The sequence below is a fragment of the Pseudophryne corroboree genome, chromosome 3, assembly GCF_028390025.1.
Source record: "Pseudophryne corroboree isolate aPseCor3 chromosome 3, aPseCor3.hap2, whole genome shotgun sequence".
Lineage (NCBI taxonomy): Eukaryota > Metazoa > Chordata > Amphibia > Anura > Myobatrachidae > Pseudophryne > Pseudophryne corroboree.
In genome coordinates, this window is record NC_086446.1 from 78,907,392 (window position 1) to 78,917,784 (window position 10,393).

Consider the following 10,393-nt stretch of genomic DNA (forward strand, 5'->3'; position numbering starts at 1 on the left):
CTTTTTAGAAACCACCAGTTTCTTATCGGGGGAAGCCCACGCTTCTTCACACACTTCACTTAACTCATCAGATGGGGGAAAAACCCCTGGTAGCTTTTTCTCCCCAAACATAATACCCTTTTTTGTGGTACCTGGGGTAATGTCAGAAATGTGCAACACATTTTTCATTGCCGTAATCATGTAACGGGTGGCTCTATTGGAATGTACACTAGTCTCATCGTCGTCAACACTGGATTCAGTATCCGTGTTGACATCTGTGTCTGCCATCTGCGGTAGCGGGCGTTTTTGAGCCCCTGATGGCTTTTGAGACGCCTGGGCAGGCACGGGCTGAGAAGCCGGTTGTCCCACATCTGCTATGTCGTCAAACCTTTTATGTATGGAGTTGACACTGTCGCGTAATTCCTTCCACATAACCATCCATTCAGGTGTCGACCCCGCAGGGGGTGACATCACATTTATCGGCACATGCTCCGCCTCCACATAAGCCTCCTGTTAGGGTCTCCTGCCCTGTGCTGCCACGTCGTCATGGCAACCGGGAGACAAGTGCTAGCGGAGTAACCTGAGCGCAGCTGATACTCCGGTTCGGATCTTTTGCTGTGCAGTGGTTACAGGCTCTGTACACGGCAGGGGATCCGGTGCTGGTTTTTGTGCTCACAGTCTGTGAGGTCTGAGTGGGGCGTGGACAGCACCTGCTATATAAACCCTCTTCTCAGGGTAGGCAGATGCTGCTGAATCTTTGTTGGTTAGTCAGTTCCTGAAAGTTAGCTAGTACTGTGTAACTTTGTATTTGTTGCTTACTGCAAATAGGCCTTGGGATTTGGTACTACACTCTGCCAATCCAGACCTAGCAGTAAGACTGGAGTCAGTCGTTTAACCTGCTGGGGTTCTTTTGCTACTCTGTGAACCTAGCAAGTTTGCGGCTGTATTCTCAGACTTGCCTGCCAAAATCCTTTCTCACTGTGCTAGGTGTTCAGGTGTCAGTTTAGTGGCAGTAAGCTGAACCAGTGCACTGCAAGTGAGGACTAGGATTGTGGAGACTCTCCTTGTGTCTATTATTCCATCTCTGACCAAGGAGTTTACTGCCACACCCGTTGGTAACCCTTTAGGGTTTTGCTGTTGCCCTTAGCAACAGCATTTAGGGTTCTCTACGTATTTAATCACAACATCTCGCTTCTTTCCATCTGAGCATTCCTAAAACTAGGGAGACACCCAGTCTCTTAGCCTTTGGGCTTCTCTGTTCACTTTGTGTTTATTTTGTTACTCTATCACCTTCTGTGTGTGTAATGTCATATTCCCCAGTCTGTCTGTGAGTTCATTTGTTTTGCATCCCTCTCCGTTCAGACATCAGTACATTCCTGCTGGCACTGGTGTGCATAACACCTCCTCATCAAACATGTCGACACAGCCGTACCGACACACCGCACACACAGGGAATGCTCTGACTGAGGACAGGACCCCACAAAGTCCTTTGGGGAGACAGAGAGAGAGTATGCCAGCACACACCACAGCGCTATATAATGCAGGGAGTTACACTACACAATTGATTTACCCTATAGCCGCTATATATATAGTATTTGCGCCTAAATTTAGTGCCCCCCCCTCTCTTTTTTACCCTATTGAGCCTGGAAACTGCAGGGGAGAACCTGGGGAGCTTCCTTCCAGCGGAGCTGTGAGAGGAAATAGCGCCAGTGTGCTGAGGGAGATAGCCCCGCCCCTTTTTCGGCTGACTTTTCCCGCTCTTATAATAATTAAGTGGCAGGGGTATTTTACACATATATAGCTTCTTAGGCTATATTATGTGTGATTTGCCACCTTAAGGTACTCTAATTGCTGCCCAGGGTGCCCCCCCCCCCCCCAGCGCCCTGCACCCATCAGTGACCGGAGTATGTGGTGTGCACAGGGAGCAATGGCGCACAGCTGCAGTGCTGTGCGCTACCTTAATGAAGACCGGAGTCTTCAGCTGCCGATTTCCGTGAAGATCTTCTTGCTTCTGGCTCTGCAAGGGGGACGGCGGCGCGGCACCGGACGACAGAGGCTGGGCCTGTGTTCGATCCCTCTGGAGCTAATGGTGTCCAGTAGCCTAGAAGCCCAAGCTAGCTGCAAGCAGGTAGGTTCGCTTCTCTCCCCTAAGTCCCTCGTTGCAGTGAGTCTGTTGCCAGCAGATCTCACTGAAAATAAAAAACCTAACATATACTTTCTTTTCTAGGAGCTCAGGAGAGCCCCTAGTGTGCAACCAGCTCGAGCCGGGCACAGATTCTAACTGAGGTCTGGAGGAGGGGCATAGAGGGAGGAGCCAGTGCACACCAGGTAGTCCTAATTCTTTCTTAGAGTGCCCAGTCTCCTTCGGAGCCCGCTATTCCCCATGGTCCTTCCGGAGTTCCCAGCATCCACTAGGACGTCAGAGAAATTCATTTTAATGTGCAAAAAGAAGCCAAGGAAAGATGGAAAAATCTCCAAAAGGCATCAAATTACAGATTAGACATTCCTATAACTGGTCAAAAAAAGTTTGATTCTATTTCCATCATTTACACTTTCAAAACAACAGATAACAAAAAATGGCGTCTGCAAAAGTTTGGGCACCCTGCAGAGTTAATACCCTGTACTGCCCCCTTTGGACAGCTGAGACCTGGCAGTGTCATGGATTGTTCTCAATCATCGTCTGGAAAGACCAGGTGATGTCAATCTCAAAGGTTTTAAAAGCCCAGACTCATCTGACCTTGCTCCAACAATCAGCACCATGGGTTCCTCTAAGCAGTTGTGTAGAACACTGAAACTGAGAATAGTTGACGCTCACAAAGCAGGAGAAGGCTATAAGAAGATAGCAAAGCGTTATCAGATGCCCATATCCTCTGTTCAGAATGTAATTACGAAATGGAAGTCATCAGGAACAGTGGAAGTTAAAGCAAGATCTGGAAGACCAAGAAAAATATCAGACAGAACAGCTCGCAGGATTGTGAGAAAAGCAAGTCAAAATCCACGTTTGACTGCACAATCCCTCCAGGAAGATCTGGCAGACACTGGAGTTGTGGTACACTATTCCACTATAAAGAGATACTTGTACAAATATGGTCTTCATGGAAGAGTCATCAGAAGAAAACCTCTTCTACGTCCTCACCACAAAAATCAGCGTTTGAAGTTTGCAAATGAACATATACACAAGCCTAATGCATTTTGGAATAAAGTTCTGTGGACCGATGAGGTTAAAATAGAACTTTTTGGCCGGAATGAGCATAGATACGTTTGGAGAAGGAAGGGCACAGAATTTAATGAAAAGAACCTCTGTCCAACTGTTAAGAATGGGGGTGGATCAATCATGCTTTGGGGTTGTATTGCAGTCAGTGGCACAGGGAACATTTCACGAGTAGAAGGAAAAATGGATTCAATAAGATTCTAGCAAATTTTGGATGCTAACTTGATGCCATCTGTGAAAAAGCTGAAGTTAAAGAGAGGCTGGCTTCTACAAATGGATAATGATCCTAAACACACCTCAAAATCCACGGTGGATTACATCAAGAGGCGTAAACTGAAGGTTTTGCCATGGCCTTCACAATCTCCTGACCTCAACATAATTGAAAATCTATGGATAGACCTTAAAAGAGCAGTGTGTCACAGATAGCCCAGGAATCTTAAAGAACTGGAAGACTTTTGTAAGGAAGAATGGGCGAAGATACCTCAAACAACAATGGAAAGACTCTTGGCTGGCTACAAAAAGCATTTACAAGCTGTAATACTTGCCAAAGGGGGCAGTACAAGGTAATAACTCTGCAGGGTGCCCAAACTTTTGCAGATGCCATTTTTTGTTTTCTGTTCTTTTGATAGTGTAGATGATGGAAATAAAAGCAAACTTTTTTGACATGTTATAAGAATGTCTAATCTGAAATTTGATGCCTTTTGGAGATTTTTCCATCTTTCCTTGGCTTCTTTTTGCACATTAAAATGAATTTTTGCCTGGGGTGCCCAAACTTTCAATCCTCACTGTACATAGGAATTTTTTGTGGATTTGGATGGTGGTTTAGAGGCCATGTTTTAAGTACATGTTCACCCATCCACACCACAAACAGCAGACCTATCACTCTACTGACTAGAAAGAAACACTGTAAGGAGAAGGGAACAGTGAAAACACTGAAGAGAGCACAGCTGGATCTGTGAAGTAACAGTTTAAATCAGTCGCTGTACCAGCCTTTGGTTTACAAACCCCACACCGCTGTAATTGCAGGATAATTCAGGTCTGGCTGTCCCTTGCTCCTTTTCCGATGCTTCTCCTATAGGACCTGTCAGCAGAGTCCCTTCAGAGATAATATAACATACAGGGAGACGTGAGATAAGTTTGCTGCTTCCTCCCCTTGCTGATCCCCCCGCTGCTGAGTGTGCCCAAATGAAAATCTAAAATGGCCGCCGCTTCAAAATTTAAGACACTTCAGTGTATGTATAATCTAAGTATCTGGGGGAAGCGCCCTACACCACTCACAGCCTGTTTTATCAGGCTGTTTCCTCTACAGAAGCAAGCACAGAACCACCGCCTATGGCAATTAACGCTCACCCCACCACAGACCGAGCAGCGCTTTGTACCACTTACCTGCACTGCTGTGGCTTGGATGTTCGCATCTCCGGCGGAATCACCTGACCGGAGACGCTGCACTACCCGACTGCTTCCCCGCTAAGCGCGCCCCACGTTCCTTGTCGCTGCAGGGGAATGGGGAGGCAAGTACTCACTCTTGTCTCAGCGTGATCAGTGGATCCTTTCACACAGGATCTTGGTCACTGTGACTCCAAAGAGTAAATAGAAAACCGTGGTCTCACCCTTAGCTGGGTAAGAGGTTACTGCACTTGTATTCTGTCATAGGAGCATGAGCTCCCTGGTGTGCTTCTTCCGTAGCACAATTTTCAAAACTAGAGGGAGAGGGGTGTGAAGGGGGAGGAGCCAGCTGTGCACTTCAATTGTTTTGCATATATTGTGCCACCTGCGGACTCCATTCTTCACACCCGTCTGTATAATCTCCAGTGTTCCCTAGTGGAAGTCAGAGAAAAGTTGACTGGTTGGTAGTTTATCTCTCTCCACTTAATCACTTTCCAAGTTTTAGAACATCTGTCCCAGGGTCTCGTTACTGAATGCCATAGGTTTTTGATGGGAGGAAGTTTGCGGCAGGAACTTGTATGTCCGTTCTCAAGGTGCATACACACTGGGTGATTTTGAGCCGGCCAAGTGAACCACTTTCCACAGTCTCCTACTGTGAAAAGTGGTTCACCCCCGTAAACATCGCTGGGCAGGGTGAAAATTGCTCAGTGTGTATGCACTGTGTGATTTTCACATCATCGCTCAGCATACACCATGCCCAGTGTGTATGCACCTTCAGACCTTATGGCCAATTATCAGTCTATAGGAGTTTGTCCTTGAGTTGACTCCTTGAGCAATGTTCCTCATATCTTTCTAAACCCTGTTATACCATTTGGATGATCTAAATCAAAAGACTACTATTGATGCTGCAGAGTGTCTTTTTGTTCCTTCTACTCAGTTAGTGGATTCGATTTTGTGAAATGGATAGTAACACATAACATTGCAACAATGCAAAATACAAATAGAAACATATTGCACCTTTATAAAAATATAAAAAAAATAAGATTTTACTCACCGGTAAATCTATTTCTCGTAGTCCGTAGTGGATGCTGGGGACTCCGTAAGGACCATGGGAATAGACGGGCTCCGCAGGAGACATGGGCACTTTAAGAAAGCTTTGGATTCTGGGTGTGCACTGGCTCCTCCCTCTATGTCCCTCCTCCAGACCTCAGTTAGAGAAACTGTGCCCGGAAGAGCTGACATTACAAGGAAAGGATTTTGGAATCCAGGGTAAGACTCATACCAGCCACAGCAATCACACCGTATAACTTGTGATACCGTAACCCAGTTAACAGTATGAACACAACCGAGCATCAGATGAACCCTGATGCCACTATAACATAACCCTTATTTAAGCAATAACTATATACAAGCATTGCAGAAGAAGTCCGCACTTGGGACGGGCGCCCAGCATCCACTACGGACTACGAAAAAATAGATTTACCGGTAAGTAAAATCTTATTTTCTCTAACGTCCTAGTGGATGCTGGGGACTCCGTAAGGACCATGGGGATTATACCAAAGCTCCCAAACGGGCGGGAGAGTGCGGATGACTCTGCAGCACCGAATGAGCAAACACAAGGTCCTCCTCAGCCACGGTATCAAACTTGTAGAATTTTGCAAAAGCGTTTGAACCTGACCAAGTAGCTGCTCGCCAAAGATGTATTGCCGAGACCCCTCGGGCTGCCGCCCAAGAAGAGCCCACCTTCCTAGTGGAATGGGCCTTGACTGTTTTTGGCAGCGGCAATCCAGCCGCATAATGAGCCTGCTGAATCGTGTTACAGATCCAGCGAGCAATAGTCTGCTTTGAAGCAGGAGCACCAAGCTTGTTGGAAGCATGCAGGATAAACAAGGACTCTGTTTTCCTGACCCTAGCCGTTCTGGCTACATACACCTTCAAAGCCCTGACCACGTCAAGCAACTCGGAATCTTCCAAGTCACGAGTAGCCACAGGCACCACAATAGGTTGGTTTATATAAAAGGATGAAACCACTTTCGGCATAAATTGAGGACGAGTCCGCAATTCCGCTCTAGCCTCATGGAAAACCAGATAGGAGCTTTTATGTGACAAAGCCGCCAACTCTGATACACGCCTAGCCGAAGCTAATAACATGACCACCTTCCACGTGAGATATTTCAACTCCACGGTCTTAAGTGGTTCAAACCAGTGGGATTTCAGGAAATTCAACACCACGTTAAGATCCCCAGGTGCCACTGGAGGCACAAAAGGGGGCTGAATATGCAGCACTCCCTTCACAAACGTTTGAACTTCCGGTAGAGAAGCCAGCTCTTTTTGAAAGAAAATAGATAGAGCTGAAATCTGGACCTTTATGGAACCCAATTTTAGGCCCAAATTCACTTCAGCCTGTAGGAAGTGAAGGAAACGGCCCAGCTGGAATTACTCCGTAGGAGCATTCCTGGCCTCACACCAAGAAACATATTTTCTCCATATCCGGTGATAATGTTTAGATGTCACGTCCTTCCTAGCCTTTATCAGCATAGGAATGACTTCCTCCGGAATGCCCTTTCCTGCTAGGATCCGGCGTTCAACCGCCATGCCGTCAAACGCAGCCGCGGTAAGTCTTGGAACACGCAGGGCCCTTGTTACAACAAGTCCTGTCTTAGAGGAAGAGGCCACGGATCTTCTGTGAGCATCTCTTGCAGATCTGGATACCAAGTCCTTCGTGGCCAATCTGGGACAATGAGTATTGTTCTTACACCTCCTTTTCTTATTATCCTCAGCACCTTGTGTATGAGAGGAAGAGGAGGAAATACATAAACCGACTGGAACACCCACGGTGTCACCAGTGCGTCTACAGCTATCGCCTGAGGGTCTCTTGACCTGGCGCAATACCACTGTATCTTTTTGTTGAAGCGGGATGCCATCATGTCCACCTGTGACAGTCCCCACCGACCTGTAATCTGAGCAAAGACTTCCTGATGAAGTCCCCACTCTCTCGTGTGGAGGTCGTGTCTGCTGAGGAAGTCTGCTTCCCAGTTGTCCACTCCCGGGATGAACACTGCTGACAGTGTGCTTACGTGATTCTCCGCCCAGCGAAGAATCTTGGTAGCTTCCGCCATCGCCACTCTGCTCCTTGTGTCGCCTTGACGGTTTACATGAGCCACTGCTGTGATGTTGTCTGACTGAATCAGAACAGGTTGGCCGCGAAGCAGAGTCTCCGCTTGACGCAGAGCGTTGTACATGGCCCTTAGTTCCAGGATGTTGATGTGCAGGCAAGTCTCTTGACTTGACCACAGACCTTGGAAATTTCTTCCCTGTGTAACTGCACCCCAACATCTGAGGCTTGCGTCCGTGGTCACCAGGACCCAGTCCTGAATGCCGAATCTGCGTCCCTCGAGAAGGTGAGCGCTCTGCAGCCACCACAGGAGTGACACCCTGGCCCTGGGTGATAGGGTGATTAACCGATGCATCTGAAGATGTGATCCGGACCACTTGTCCAGTAGGTCCCACTGAAAAGTCCTCGCATGGAACCTGCCGAATGGAATGGCCTCCTATGATGCCACCATCTTCCCCAGGACATGGGTGCAATGATGCACTGACACCTGTTTTGGTTGTAATAGGTTCCTGACCAGCGTCATGAGTTCCTGAGCTTTCTCCATAGGAAGATAGATCCTTTTCTGGTCTGTGTCTAAAATCATGCCCAGGAAGGGCAGACGAGTCGTAGGAACCAACTGTGACTTCGGAATGTTTAGGATCCAGCCGTGTTGCTGTAACACTTCCAGAGAGAGTGCTACATTGCTCAGCAACTGCTCCCTCGATCTCGCTTTTATTAGGAGATCGTCCAAGTACAGGTTGAGTATCCCTTATCCAAAATGCTTGGGACCAGAGGTATTTTGGATATGGGATTTTTCCGTATTTTGGAATAACTGCATACCATAATGAGATATCATGGTGATGGGACCTAAATTTAAGCAGAGAATGCATTTATGTTTCATATACACCTTATACACACAGCCTGAAGGTAATTTTAGCCAATATTTTTTATAACTTTGTGCATTAAACAAAGTGTGTCTACATTCACACAATTCATTTATGTTTCATATAATCCTTATACACACAGCCTGAAGGTCATTTAATACAATATTTTTAATAACTTTGTGTATTAAACAAAGATTGTGTGCATTGAGCCATCAAAAAACAAAGGTTTCACTATCTCACTCTCACTCATAAAAGTCCGTATTTCGGAATATTCCGTATTTCGGAATATTTGGATATGGGATACTCAACCTGTACGGGATAATTGTGACACCCTGCTTCCGCAGGATTACCATCACTTCCGCCATTACCGTGGTAAATATCTTCGGTGCCGTTGAGAGACCAAACGGCAACGTCTGAAATTGGTAATGACAATCCTGTACCACAAACCTGAGGTACGCCTGATGAGGTGGATAAATGGGGACATGTAGGTATGCATCCTTGATGTCCAGAGACACCATAAAATCCCCCCCTTCCAGGCTGGCAATGACCGCTCTGAACGATTCCATTTTGAACTTGAACCTTTTCAGGTATCTGTTCAGGGATTTTAGATTTAAAATAGGTCTGACCGAGCCGTCCGGTTTCTGGACTACAAACATGGTCGAATAATAACCCTTTCCTTGTTGAAGGAGGGAAACCTTGACCACCACCTGTTGTAGATACAACTTGTGAATTGCAGACAACACTAACTCCCTCTCTTGTGGGGAGGCTGGCAGGGCCGATTTTAGGTATCGGTGAGGGGGCATCTCCTCGAAATCCAGCTTGTATCCCTGGCACACAATCTCTATAGCCCAGGGATCCACCTGGGAGTGAACCCACCTGTGGCTGAAAATTCGGAGACGCGCCCCCACCGGGCCTGGCTCCGCCAGGGAAGCCCCAGCGTCATGCGGTGGATTTTGTGGAAGCCGGGGAGGACTTCTGTTCCTGCGCTGTGTAGCTTTCTACCTCTGCCCCTGCCTCTGGCAAGAAAGGACGCACCTCGGACCTTCTTGTTTTTCTGTGACCGAAAGGACTGCATTTGATAATACGGTGCTTTCTTAGGCTGTGATGAAACATAAGGCAAAAAATTTGACTTTCCCGCAGTAGCTGTGGAGACCAGATCCGAGAGACCCTCTCCAAACAATTCCTCACCTTTGTAAGGAAAACCTCCATATGCCTCTTAGAGTCTGCATCACCTGTCCACTGCCGCGTCCACAGGACCCTTCTGGCAGAAACCGACATCGCATTAATCCTAGAGCCCAGCAGGCTAATGTCTCTTTGAGCATCCCTCATATACAGGACAGCGTCTTTGATATGCCCCAAGGTCATTAATATAGTATCCTTGTCCAAGGTGTCCAGTTCCTCGGACAAGGTATCCGTCCATGCTGCCACTGCACTACATACCCAGGCCGATGCTATTGCCAGCCGTAGTAAGGTACCCGAGTGCGTATAAATAGATTTCAGGGTACCTTCCTGTTTTCTATCCGCAGCATCTTTGAGGGTAGCCTTCTATCTTCTGACACCGTCTTCTGGCTCTGCGAGGGGGACGGCGGCGCGGCTCCGGGATCGGACGACGAGGGTAAGATTCTGTGTACGATCCCTCTGGAGCTAATGGTGTCCAGTAGCCTAAGAAGCAAGACCTATCTGCAGAGAGTAGGGTTGCTTCTCTCCCACGTAGCAGAGAGTCTGTTGCCAGCAGAAGCTCTCTGAAAATAAAAAACCTACCAAAATACTTTCTAATAGCAAGCTCAGGAGAGCTCACTAAGAAAGCACCCAGCTAGTCCGGGCACAGATTCTAACTGA